This window comes from Camarhynchus parvulus, chromosome 8 (assembly GCF_901933205.1).
Source record: "Camarhynchus parvulus chromosome 8, STF_HiC, whole genome shotgun sequence".
In the NCBI taxonomy this organism is placed as follows: Eukaryota; Metazoa; Chordata; class Aves; order Passeriformes; family Thraupidae; genus Camarhynchus; species Camarhynchus parvulus.
In genome coordinates this window covers 9,310,661-9,324,123 of record NC_044578.1, presented here as the reverse complement: position 1 = coordinate 9,324,123, position 13,463 = coordinate 9,310,661, and the positions used below count along the sequence as shown (strand labels likewise).

Sequence of the window (13,463 nt, the reverse complement as noted above, 5' to 3'; positions counted from 1 at the left end):
GGAGGTTGTTCATCTACTCCAAACTTCACTGTTCATTTACAGCAATTTGGTGACACCTACAAAGCCTGAACAAAGCAAGTAGTCACAAAGAGGATACCTTTTTTTTTCCCCAAGGGTGAATGAAAAACTACAGGGAAGGGAAGGAAGCAATAAAATAATTTTTAAAAACGTGGGCAAAATAACTACAGAGCAGGCAATTACACTGCTATTTACAAAGATGTACAGAACCTGAACAATACAGTACATTTGAAAAGCATCTCAGAAACAGAGGCACAGCAGCTGTCCTCTGAAAACAGAGCAGTGCTGCTATATCCATGTTTTGCATGCAGTGTATCTTTTAGAGATGCTCTGTGCCAACACATCAGGCAAACACATAGTCCTTGACTGCTTTCAGAAATAAGCTCTGCCGAACTGTCTGGAATTAATTTGAGGTTGTCCGCTCCAAAAAAGAAGGGTGTTTATTTCAAACATCTTAACACCTCTCTAAATGGATGTCAGTGGGTATAAGGGACTCTTACCAAGGCATGAATATGAAAATTTAATCTCTATCAAATCCCACATCATGGTTTCCCTACAGAATTTTGTATGCAGACTCCCACATGCCTAACCTTACTGCCCTTTTCAGATTGCAGCGGCCAACTGGCACAGAGCAGATCAGGATCCAGTTTGTGATCTCATATTCTTGACTCGGGAGTCTTGAGGGTCTGGAAAAGGCACAGAAGCACCACAGGAAGATAAAGCCTGAGAAAAATAGCCCAGAGAATGTCCTCAGCTACAGACAAGATGCCTGGGAGTTTCCAAGGCCCACTTAAATAATTCCTTTTGATCTGAAAAGGACAAGCTATATTTTGGTTACTTTTCACAGAGATAAAGAAACTGTCTATGGAAGGAGAACAGAGGAAACCATGGTATTAACAATTCATTTTTTTGAATCAGAAGATGCTATCTTTGAAGACTGACCAGAAAACCTACTGTAATTGAAGGAACAATTTTTTAGAACTTATTTCCATCAGAGTAGCACCCACATGCACCAGACACTTTCCACAGAAGAAGGCAAGCATTTGCCCCCGGAAATGCACAACCTGACAACCCAGTACCACAGGGTACCACAGGATCACCACTCCACAGAAAGTGCAGAACCCCAGAATAAATCCAGTGAGAAAACACATCTACACTGCAACCCAGCAAAGTAAAGATTAGAAGTTCTCAGGCAAAGCAAGAATAAAAAAACAAAATAGGAAAGACTGCTGTTGTTTTAACTAGAGGAAGATAGACCAAGTTAGGTAAGTATTAAACAAGAGGAGCCTAAATCTCTTAAGTATCCAGATACCATTAGCAAAAGATGGCCTCAACACAGTTTCTACATCTATTTAACAAAGGAAAAAAATCTCCCTCACACATATACACATCCTTATGATTGAAATCACATGGTGAACTTTGCAAAACTGTACAAACTCCACAATGAGAGAAGCAATTCTCTGTACTTCACACAAAAGAAAACCCCAAAAGGTTTTGCCATCTGGATTCCCAAGTAACCCATTCCTTAATTTTTGCCTGCTAGAGTTTACCTTTCCAGACAGCTACACAAAATCCTTGGAAAATATTAGGATACAGCTCCATTATCTTGCCCAGGATTGCATACACAGAATTAGAGGAAAATTTCAAATGGGCACAAGTCCAAGTGGGCCTCCTGTCATTTTGGCCAATTACACTAATGATCACATTCTCAATGAAATCAACCAAGGTTTAATTGACTGTCAAGTCAGTCTGAGGTACTTTAATTTACTACCTTGTATGGTTAATTAAAGTGCACTGAACAGAATCCAAGACTATCCTGTAAATCCTGTAACCAACTAAAAGGTTGTTGGGTGGTTTTTTTCATATTAGCGTTCAGCTTAAAAACTCTTAAGCTGTGCTCAACAGACAGTTAAAAGACACCACACACTAGAAAACACATTTCCTAATAAATGTTCAGCTTCCAGAATAATTTTTCTGACACCCTTATTCAGGAAAAACACCAAGAACAAAGTAATTCTGAAATTTACCTCTCAAAATGCATATCTGCCCTATTCAGCCATTTCTCACATTTCTAAAAAGCATAATTTCAGAACATTTCATACCCTACTACATTTTAATTTCTTTGCTTACCAAAACACACCTTGAAGGAAAAAAAATCCATATTAATATTATATTAAAATCAGTTTCTTTGCTGAATGAATGCATGGATTGTTTAACCATAGAAATTACTATAAATACAACTATTATCAGCATTAATTGGGTTAATTAGAGATTTACCTTTCAAAACCAGTGCCAGAGCCTGCAATTATTTAAAGATGGAAACCCCACAAGAGCACATCAAGTTACACCCTAAACATCAGTGTCAAACTAACAGGTGGCATAATTAGCCAGTAATTAACATTTTATACTTCATAGATATAAAAATGGGTAAGGCTCCTCAAGTTCAGCAGCATCCCTTTAATACCTCAGAGTATAAAACAAGATCCTTCCAAAAAACATTTCAATTCATTACTAAGAGGTTTTCTGTCCCCAGTATCTTTATAAATATGTGCATATCTGCACTCAAATGTCAAACTCAGTTTCCTAAAAGATGGCCCTAATAACAACAACCATTTTTAGACACAGAGACCATCGCTAGGCATTCAGCCTGGAAAGCAATAAATCTGGCAGAAGCATGTTATTAATTTGAAAAGGTTTTTTCTGAAGAACAAGATGCCAAAGCTTTGATAAGTCATTTGCCAAGAGTTAACTATTTAAACTTGTAGTCTGATGAAGCTTCAACAACCAGCACTACAAAAACATAAAGGAATTAAAGGAATGATGCTGGCAAGTGTTACTCCACAAAATAATAAGTCAAGGGGGAAGAAGACTCCACTGTAGTACTGTGCAAATTTCAGAAGGGCTTCAAAGAAATGTAAAGAATGAACTTTTCCAAAGACTGAATTGACTGAGATCCTTAGCCTGGAGGGAAAAAAAAAAAAAAACAGGAAAAAATGCTTAAAAATGAAACCAAAGGATTTAAACTGAACAGGTAAAGAGAACCAGGCACTCAACAATTTTGTTCCCAGGTGCTGTCACCTGCTCTCCTAACAGAGGAAAGTTCCTTGGTTTGTCCATAACTTAGCTTCTTGTCCTTGAGAGGAAGACAATACCAAATGTTTACAGATGAGGTAGCTACAAATACCAGAGCTTGGGTTATGTTTGGCCCAGCTCATCCTGAACCTGAAGTCTTTTCAACTACTTTATGGGACAAGTCTTTAGGTTCAATTTATAGTCTTGGTTACACCAGTGCATTTGAACATGAAAATCCCAATACTTTCTATTTTCACCTACATGACATTTTGCTTTAATTTCATCTCCCCCGTACAGGATAATTCCCAGCTCTAGCCAGTACTGTCAAAGCACAAGCTTCCTGCAAACTAGAACTGACATTCCTCAGAAGAGACCTGCATTAGCCCTACTGCACCACTCCAGAAACTGGAAGTCTGCTGAACTGCATCATGGTTTTATAATGCAAACAAACCTCCACGAGAGGCTAAGCTGAAACAAACAGTTCATTTATTTCGTGACTGTAGCCAAGTTTGAAATGAGTAAAAGAGACCAGCTATTACTGCAGAGCTCAGGATTCAGGGCCAAGGTTGTAGGTTTAAAAATATTTTCAGCCGGCATAGGCATAATTTCTAGCACATATTTAGAAGGCAAATATAACTGAGGGAGAATATTAAAAACTCACAAACAAACAGAACACTACTTGATCCTTATGCCCACAGTGCAATTACCAGCATTTTCTAGGGTCAAATTACAACACAAAACTGAAGCTCTGCTAAGGACCTTGCAACAATCCATTCCTGTCCTAGCCTGGTTTCAGTCACAGGTTTCACTGCACACACAGTGCAGACAGGCTCCAGCCTGGGTACAGAGCATCACTGGAGTTAAAGAAGCACTCAAGTAGATCATGTACAAGACACAGCTGCTGCTTCAAATGGATAATTTTAATACATTATGTTTGCTTAACAAAACAGAGCCCAGCAGAGACACTGAGAAGCTGCTCATGCCTTCCAGGTGTCAGCAGGCTGACATTTGCTGAGCTCTTAATAAAAAGAAAAGGAATCAAAGCCTTCTAATACCAACAGGTATTGTAACATCTCAATCTAGGAATTTCCCCCCCAGCCTCTCTGCTGGGTTTGCAGTGAGGGCTGACAGCTCTGTTAGCACTGAGGGTTTCACATGAGACTGGAAATGACTTTTGTTATTTCGATGCAGCCAGTGAGACAATCCAGAACAGCAAAGGGAAGAGAACACGACTGCCTGAAAGAGGGATGAAGACAAAGTAAACCGGCTGAATTTCATACCTGACTGACATCTCTTGGACACAATCTTATATTTATGCACCCCACACAAGGCAGTCAATATTTGTATTTTCCAGCTTAAAGGATCATCTCTACAAATACTGAAGACATTCTGTAGCCTACCCTTACTAAGCACAGGGCTGTTACTGGCTGCACCTCACAGTGGAACACCGAGGACCTTGTTTACTGCAGTAGCAGCTGCACAAATGGAATAGTAAAACGGTCTTCACTAATTCATGACTTTCTGAAGTGAGAACAGGGCTTCCCAAACCCGTTGTTCTTAAGGTACTGCAGACACTGATGTCTGCTGGTATTTACAAACCAATGTGACACTCCTGTACAATGGAAAACACATAACTTATAGTTTGAGAGCCATGGACCTGGAGTGTACAAGGTCAGCCTTCAAAAGCAAAGTTATTTCAACCAGCTCCACTGCTGGCTGCAAAAGCTGTTACATTTCTCCAGGGCAACCAACAGGCCAATCCCACCAGAAAGTGGTTTAGCCACTACCAGCAATGGGTTCAACTTAACAAAAAGTGACAGGATCATATGAAAAGAAGCTTACAATCTAAGTCAGAAAGAAGACTGGGCAACAGACAACAGATGGAGCCAGTGTGATACAGTTGCTGATTATTAGATGGACTTACTGAAGAACACACAGCTCCAAATGAATATGTTAGGGAACTAATAAGCAGGAAAAGGGCTCTAAGAAAAAATTATGAACACTGACCTTTTTTTGATCTTGCCTAGCAGAGCTCTTATTTTTGTGCCAGTTTGCAAGATGCCGCCCTGCAAGGACACAGCAAAGAGCTCTGCCATTGTGCAAATGCATGGGTGTCTGCTACAGGAAAAATACAGAAAGGGAACCTATGATGCAAGTGAACCACAAGCTTCATTCTTTTCTGCAGCAGACACCAAAGCAACAGACCCCTCCTTCAACCTTGCACTTCTTTCACGAGTCTGTGAAACCATTTGCATAAAGGATTACAATGCTAAAAGCAAGTATCTGGAATCAGAGGGTAGAACTAAGTTACAGGAGGCCTGTGCCACCAGAGCAGCTCTTGTGAACTAACTCTGTCCTTCCACAGTCAGAAAAATACGAAGAACTGAAGCTAGGCTTGCTCTGTAGGCCCTAATTTGTGCTTGGTCCCAGCTGCCAGCTGTTCATCCTAATGAAAAGCCACAAAACAAATCAAAGCAAAAAACACATGAGAGCACATACTTGCCACCAGGTATAGAGAACACACCTTCGACTTCAGTTTAAACTACTCGTTCTGCATGAAAGTTTTACACAAACCAAAACGGACAATGGAATTACTCAGCCATGTCTACAGCTGAACACTGCAAGAATCAGAAAATGACATTTTTATTGGCGTGCAACAATAATTTCCAATGATAATGACTAAATGGAAAGGTTTATGACTAGTCCACAGGGCACGTCAGAGTTTCTCATAAAAAATCTTATCTTAGGTTGCAAATTCCACTGCCTAATTAAGTCCATGGAACTATAAGTCTGTTGATTTTGCAGACAATAAAACATAGTAGAACTCTAATCTCTATTAAAAAATAAAACAACAACAACAAAAAAATCGAAGCACAAAGGCTTCTCATAAACTAACCTAAATGTTAGCTGTTGCTTTTTTTAGAGGGGCAAACAGAAACGTTTAAATAAAATTCAACTCAGTACTCTTCCAATTCAATTCATTACTCTTGAAATTGTAGCTTTCAACTCTTACAGCACCACTTACAGGAACACACGATTGGAAAGTCCCCCGTACTTAAAGCTAAAATCCTCCAGACCCTCCGAGGAATACAACATTAAGAGTGACCATCTACATTTATAAAGCACGTCTCACCTGAAGGCCATAAAGCAAACACACACGCACGTACGCTCGGACACTCGAGCCTGTCATTAACGCGTGATTCACGTATTCTTACAGGGTTGCACTTAAACAGTAAAACCCGAGCCAAGCCCTCGCACCTCCTGGCAAAGCGAACATTTCCAAGGCAATCCCGGCCGGGCAAAGATCCGCGCCGGGCGCTGCCAGACCCTTGCCCCCGGAGCAGAGCGCGGCTTTCCCGCCGCCCCTCACCTACTCCGCGCACCTGCTCCCCGGAACGCCCCGCTCACCTCGGGGCAGTGAGACCCCAGTGCCGGCAGGGAGCCCCTTCCCGGGAGCGGCCCCGCTCCCCGCCGCCGACCCGCCCGGACCTGCCCCGCGCCGCCCTCGCGCTGGCCGTTACCTGAGCGGCGGCGCCTGCAGGGCCCGCGAGCGGCGCGGGCTTTCATAGCCGCATCCCGCAGCCGCGGCCCCTCAGCACCCCGGCGCGGGTCCGCCCCGCCGCTGCGGCCGGAGCGGGGGCCCCATGTGAGGCGGGAGCCCGGCTGCGGGACCCGGGGCCGCGACCGCCGGCTCCGCCTCCACCTCCTCCTCCTCGCGAGCGCCACCGCCCACAGCGCCGGGGCGGGAACCGGCCGGGAGCCGCCCCTCCCTACCAGCCAATCGGCACCAGGCGAAGTGTGATGGACAGTGCCTGTTGACCAATGGGAAAAGGAAATCGGGCGGAGGGATTCGCAGGTAGTCCGCGTGAATGCCCCTTTCCAATTGGCTGTGGGCGCTTGAGCGACACGCTGTCTGACCAATCACAGGAGCGAGAACAACTCCCGAGAGACGCGCGGGAGGCAGCGGCAGGAAGAAGAGGGGGCGTTGTTATAGGCGCCTCGCTCTCATTGGCCAGCTGCTGGGGGCGGGTTATAAATAAGAGAATCAGCCAGTAAAAGAGCGGGGCGGGCAATGATGGGCGGGCGGGACAGCCAATCACCGTGTGTTTGTAGCGGCTGTGGCTGAAGCTGTCAGTGGGGTGGGTACTCGGATGTCCCGAGTCTGGTCCTGGTCCCGGTCCTGGTCCCGGTCCCGGTCCCTGCCCCATCCTTGAGCCCTTCACAGGCGGCCAGCGGTGGCCGCGGCGGGCTCCATGGTGGCAGCCCTGCTGTTACTGCCCCTTGCTGCCCGTCCCCTGCTGGGTTTCCCAATCTCTTCCCCCGGTCTCCTCCTCTCTCCAGGACGTGCAGCTTCAGCCTTTGCTCCTCCCGATCTTCCCATCTGCCTGTCCCCGCTCCTGGTGTCGGTCACACGGCTCGGCGCCTCCGGTCCCCGCCTGGAACCTCCTTAATCCAGCTCAGATATTCTGCGGGTTCGGCTGCCAGGATGAAACAAACGTGGGATTTTTCACATACAAACTGCTATTTTAAAAATTAGCAGTTATCCGCTTGTAGGCAACCTGTAACAGGTATGGAAAAAGACACCTTTCTTCCTGCTGCGACGGACTGCCAGATTCCAAGTATCCGTTCCAAAGCACGGCAGGACTAAAACATCTCATTAAACATTTTCGAGGGGGATTTGGTTTTGGTTTACATTGGCGAGAGGCTGATTTTTTTCCCTGACCTCATCTTTGGCAGAGGCTGAGCTATTTTTACTGCAACTCTTCAACAAACAAAGTTCATTTGCTATACAGTTATGGATCGAATTACCAAAGCCCAAACAGTTAAAAACCAGAGGAGTTGTAACTAAAAAGGGGTCTTGGGCAAGAATGTGTCACTCAGCTTTGCTGTACCATATTATTAATGTTTTCTCATTATCGTTCGTAATTAATTTTACATCTAGTCTTTTCAGCATAATCTAAAATGTGCTTGAGGGAGTTTGATGTTGGACACATTAGCACTATCTCTAAATACTGAACAGAGACTTTTCCTTACAGTTGGATTAAAATACCTCTATTCTGCAATGTCTTGATTAAATTTAGTCTCAGAATTTCCGTCAAGAGTCTACAGCAAAACTTTCTCTGTATGTTTAACTACAAAAGCTATTATCATCTTTGCACAGGTAACAGATTAAAAGTACTTCGTGTGGGGGCAAAAAATGTCTTGCTTTCTTAATTTCCTCCTGGATTTCCTTCACAGGAAATTTTCCCACGCTCACAAATGTTAAATATCAACCACCTGCAAACATCTATTTTAATGACAGCTGAAACACAGGGTGCAGCAAAGCTTTGGTAATTAAGCCATTAAATTATTATTATTATTATTATTATTATTATTATTATCATCATATTTTAGAGAGTGACAAAGCAGATGGAACTACCCAGATGCATCAGTCTCTTTTCTCTATATTCAAGTAGAATTGAGTCTCAGAATAGGGGGTTTTAGCAAGATTTTTTCTTTAGAACTTTTTTTTTAAATAAGTTAAATTTCAGTGTTTTATATTTTAGTGGGATTTATCTCAGCAAGATAAATAAAGTCAGCTCTGGGGTCCTTCATGTCAGGGTCCAGTGATCCCTGCGACTTTGTACCCCGTTTAAAAAAAAAATAAACAGTATCTCCCTGATATCCTCGTCCCTGGTGTTGGGGAGCTATTAGTTGGCTTTAAGATGACATCTGCTGGTAGGTTTTGATTATCGCTCCTTTTAGGAACTGATCCCAGAACTATGCAAATTAATTATCGTTCCCCTGTTTCCCATCAAAAAATTTACCTCCTTTTTGTTTCCCAAGCAAGATATGTGTAATTCCTGCTTTTGGACTGCGAATGTCTTACTGCTCATAGCCAGGAATAAGCACTGGTGCAAAGCAGCATCACTAAAACACACCAGAGAGATCCAGTGAAGCTGAACCTCAGTCGGAAACACCCACATTGTTTCATATAACATTGCGAGAGGTCCTGTGACTCGTGACGCGACTGAGCCCTGTTTTGAGAGGGAAATAAACCATCTTATGAGCCCTCCCATGGCTACATCTCAACGGTGAGTCCTGTTTTTAAAGCAGAAAAAACCGGGCATCGCAGCAGGACTTTGTCTCACTCAGTCCCCGTCTCCCCTCGCAGCTGGCAGGAGCAGCGGGGCAAATCTGCAGCCTGGAAACCTGCAGAGGACCAGAGACTTCTGGAGCCTCCCTCTGTTTCCCGGAGAGAGGAAAATAAACGCTGCATTAAAAAACTCATCAAAGCGACTCATCAAAGACAGAGCCTCGCAGATGTCTCAGCGCTCTCGGTTCTGGGGATCTCCTCCCCTCCCAGAAGGGCCCCCAGCCTGGAAATGTCTGTGCTCAGGGTGTTCATTCCCCTCTCCCCCAGATGCCCCCAGCGTGCTCCATGCGAGGATCAGCCACTCCAAACAGCAGCTCTGTGCCTTTGTGGTTTGCACCTCTCTCCTCCAGATGGGTCACTTTGGCTTTTTAAATGTGACTGGTCTGGAAAGGGAGCAGCACAGGGTTCACTCACGGGTGGACACCAAAACAGACAGGAGAAGGTGGCTGAGAGCAGGCAGAAGGGGGAACTCCCTTCCTCCAGGATCTGCAAATGCCTCGGAGGAGAGAGGTGTGGGAAATTTCTCCTTCCCAAGAAGAAAGCTGATGCAATGGATCCATGTAAATTTGCCCCCACTGCAGCAGAGCAGATGTCTTCGCCAGCAGAGTTTCTGTGGGCTCCAAAATTAAACAAGTGTCACACGACAGGGACTGTCTCTGTTGCCTCCCAAGGGCCCAAGACAGTGGTTTGACCTCACAGTATTGTGATGAGATTGGGCATTTTAGTGATTTAACCTAATAAATACTTTCTGTAATGAAACCTGTCTAGAAAAACCATCTTTGGGTAAGACTGGTCAAATTCTGCTCTGATTTACTCTTGTGGAGATCTGAAGTCATGTCACAGGAGCTGGAAGAGAGGGTCCCCATGGGAATTCCAGGAATTTTCTCTTGATTAATGTCAATATAGGTCCTTTTCTAGCTCCTGTCCTAGGTGGATGTTTAACAGCAATGAAAAAATTATGCCTTTAGGTTTCAGTCACACATCAAACCCCTAGATTTTGAAAACCATCTTAATGGGTTCCCTGGGAGGAACATTCTCCCACACATGCCTCCCTCAGCCAGCCTTGCAGGTGGCCTTTGCAGAACAGGGACAAGTTTGCTTGTGGGCAAGAGGGCATTTCCAGCCACTCTGAGCAGGGGAAGGGGGAAGGCACAGCTGGGGCTGTGCTCTGACCCCCTGCCCCTTGCCTTGTCATGCCCATGCTCCTGGCAGCAAGGAGGGCTCTGTGGGGCAGCCTGAATGCTGTCCTCTGCACAAGGATGAACCTGCCTTCTGCCCAATTCTGTCTCACCACTGGTGCAGAGGAGGTGGCCAGTGTGTCCTTGTGCTCAAAGCCTGCTCCATGTCAGCCCAAACCCACCACCACAGGTCTCTGCATGAGACCTGGCAACCATGGGAATGTCAGAGCATCTTCCATGCTCCTCTTCCAGGAGGCTGGCACAGCACCAGACACCCTGCCTGGGGAACTGGAAAGGGATTGTTCTAGGGCAGATGGAAATGCCCAAATTGACAGCTCCTGTACTGGCACTGGTGCTGCAGCCTTGTGCTCCCCTGCCTGCTCATCACGGCCATCTGCTGCCTTGGCTGCAGTGCAGAGCCTGCCTGCCCTGGCACGCTGCTGTGGCATGGCTGTCACCAAGCTCCTGGCGGTGCCCTGGTTGTGGAGTGGCACTGAGCTGACCAGCTGGCTCTGAGGTGCTCCCAACCATGAGGCCGTGCAAACACTGGGACAAGGAGCCAGGACTGACCCTGTGTCACTGTGCCTTGCCTCAGCCCTGGGCACAGCCCATCACACCATGCTCCAGCCCTTGGGATCTGAGGAGCAAAGGGTGAGACCCCAATACTCAGGGCAGGCCTGGGACATGGCTTCTCTCAGCAGCATCTGAACTTCTGAGATGTCTGAGTACCAATTTTGTAGAGGAAAACCTTAAACATCTGATGAAGTTGCATTAGCTTTGTATTCACCCACCAAAGTGCAGAAATGCAGATTTGCACTGCCTTGGACCATGGTGGATGCTGAAAGAGGCCATGCAGTCCTGTGAAGATCAAGGCCAACAGCCCAATGGCCATCAGTCCCACCTCTCCTGCCTCAGCTGAGGCACAAAAGGGTTTCTGCATTGCCTGGTGTGCTGTTCTCACTCCCCAGCTAACGCAGGTTATCTCTAGGATGAAAGCACAGCCTTTTGTGTCCTCAGGCTGCACAGCAGCCTCTCCTCCTCTAGTTATGCTCCTCACACTTGCACTCACTCCTTATCTCTGCAGATACAACAGTGAAGAGATTTTTCTCTTTTGTGGCACTGAAATTGGAGACCTCTGCCACCACAGGGCTCTTCAGCTTGTCCCCCCCACCAGCCACCCCAGGCTTGGGCACCTTTAGCTCTGCCCCTGCTTTCTCCAGCCCTCTTTGCAGAGCTGCAAGACCTACAAGTACCCAGATGCTACCAGATCCCTGCTCAGCTCTCTCAGAGATCCCACTCCCTGATCAGCCTGTCCGCAGATACATTTAGGTTTCCCAGACCCTTAATTTTCCCTGGCTCCCTGAGCCAGTGAAGTCACAGTGTTAATTGTTCCTTGCCCAGAATGCTTCTCTAACTCTTATGCTTTGCTCTCTGATCCACAGTTTTTGGCTTTTTTTTTTTTCAGTTCTGTTCTTCCTTCCTTTGCTGGGCTACCAAGCTGTGGAGAGCTCTTGGAACAGAAGATGAGTCAGGAGAGATATGCAGAGGGAAGAAGATGATATTCCAGCCTTGAAGTCAGGTTCACTGCCTGCGTCATTGTTATTAAAAATAGATGAATGGCAGTGCTCCTTACATTGGAGGAGAGGCACAGGAGATGTAATATCCTGGGCTGCTGAGCAAATGCTCCCTCTGTCTGCCTGCAAGTCCCACAGTGGCATCTTCTGCTCTTTGATAAATTCTCTTTTCTTGGCTCTGACTTGTGGGATTTAATTTGCCTTTCATAAAAAACTGGTTTAATGTTTCAGCCTTGGGAGGGGGAATGACTCACTCAATGATTAGCTCTTCTGCTCCAGTCAGTTGGCTTCCAGCTTCCTTGAGAATTGAAAATCCCTAGAAGTGGCAAGTTGTCTTCTTTTGGGAGCAGGCCCTCTCCTCATTCTGCACTGAAGAGCTCCTGGAGGATGAAAGCAGCTGTTTAGAGATGATACCTGGGCCTGTCTACCCCAAGACCATCCTAATCATGCCCCACTCTCATCAAAAAGCAAGGGGACAGGGGGCAGGCTGGGATCTGCTGGGCTCTGCAAGGCCAGGCTGAGATGTGCACCAGCCGTGCTCCCAGTGCCCCTGCAAAGGGCAGAGGGGAGAGAGGCCAAAGCACAAGAAATGGAATGATTTACATGAGCCCAGAGCCCAGGTGAACCACCCACATGCCCAGAGCCATCCCTCTGCTCAGGACTCCACTGCTGCAATCACTCTCCCCTGGGCTGGTGATCACTCTCCAGATTTTGTGGGGCTGCAGGTCATGGTGGCAGCGAGGCCAAAGCTCTGCTCCCTCAGGGGACACTCAGCCTATGTCATACGCTGGGTTTGGGGGGCACAGCCCAAGGACTGAGTTTACTTGTCCTTCCCAGGGCCAGCATCTCCATCCCTCCTGCCTCTGCCCTTACTTCCCCTCAGCTCTTTTGCTGCCACTATTTTCTATTCACTTATTTTCTATGATCTGCTTCTTCCTATTAAATTACTATAACCAACATTATAATCGCTGGTCTGCTCCATGACTTGGCTGGCTGCCAGGAAAAAAAGGATGGGAGCTGAACAGAGCCACTGCAAGAGGGAGGTGTGACAGTGGCAGAAGTTGATGTTGTGGTTTTTGAGCACAAAACTTTCTTTCAAAAGTTATTCTAAGTCCTCAACTCTCAGTGCTACCCAGACCTGTCTGATCTAGATGCTGCTAGGGCTTGCAAGGGTGTTTTCATTCTCACTCAAGAACAAGCCAAGAGCCTACAGAGACATGGGGGGCTGCTGCCTGCTGTCTAAGGGGAATAGTTTTGCTTATTCCATGAGGAAGTTGCTGTGTACCAGAGAGATGTTAAAGTTCCCCTTCCTTTTGCTCTCTTCTCCAGGATGGGACATCAGCAGTATCATCCTAAAGATATTATCACACAGATGCTGTCCCTTTTCTTACTCCCAATTGCTCCTTCCTTGCTATGGGGAGCCAGAGGTACCTCATTAGTGTGTTAATAATAATCCTGATGAGTGTGGACATCAGCTAAATAATA

General features: G+C 46.0%; 1 protein-coding gene across 2 annotated transcripts in view; it reads right to left on the bottom strand.

Annotated features, from left to right (window-relative positions):
• TESK2 (testis associated actin remodelling kinase 2) overlaps nt 1-6,765 on the bottom strand; it is a 76,848-nt gene extending 70,083 nt beyond the window's left edge. Inside the window, exon 1 of one of the 2 annotated variants that reach the window (XM_030953061.1) lies at nt 6,612-6,765. The gene's annotated coding sequence lies outside the window, so the exon portion shown is untranslated. Of the gene's footprint in view, nt 1-6,498 lie in introns of both variants that reach the window. The other variant, XM_030953062.1, reaches the window with a different exon arrangement.
• Nucleotides 6,766-13,463: the final 6,698 nt, after the last annotated feature.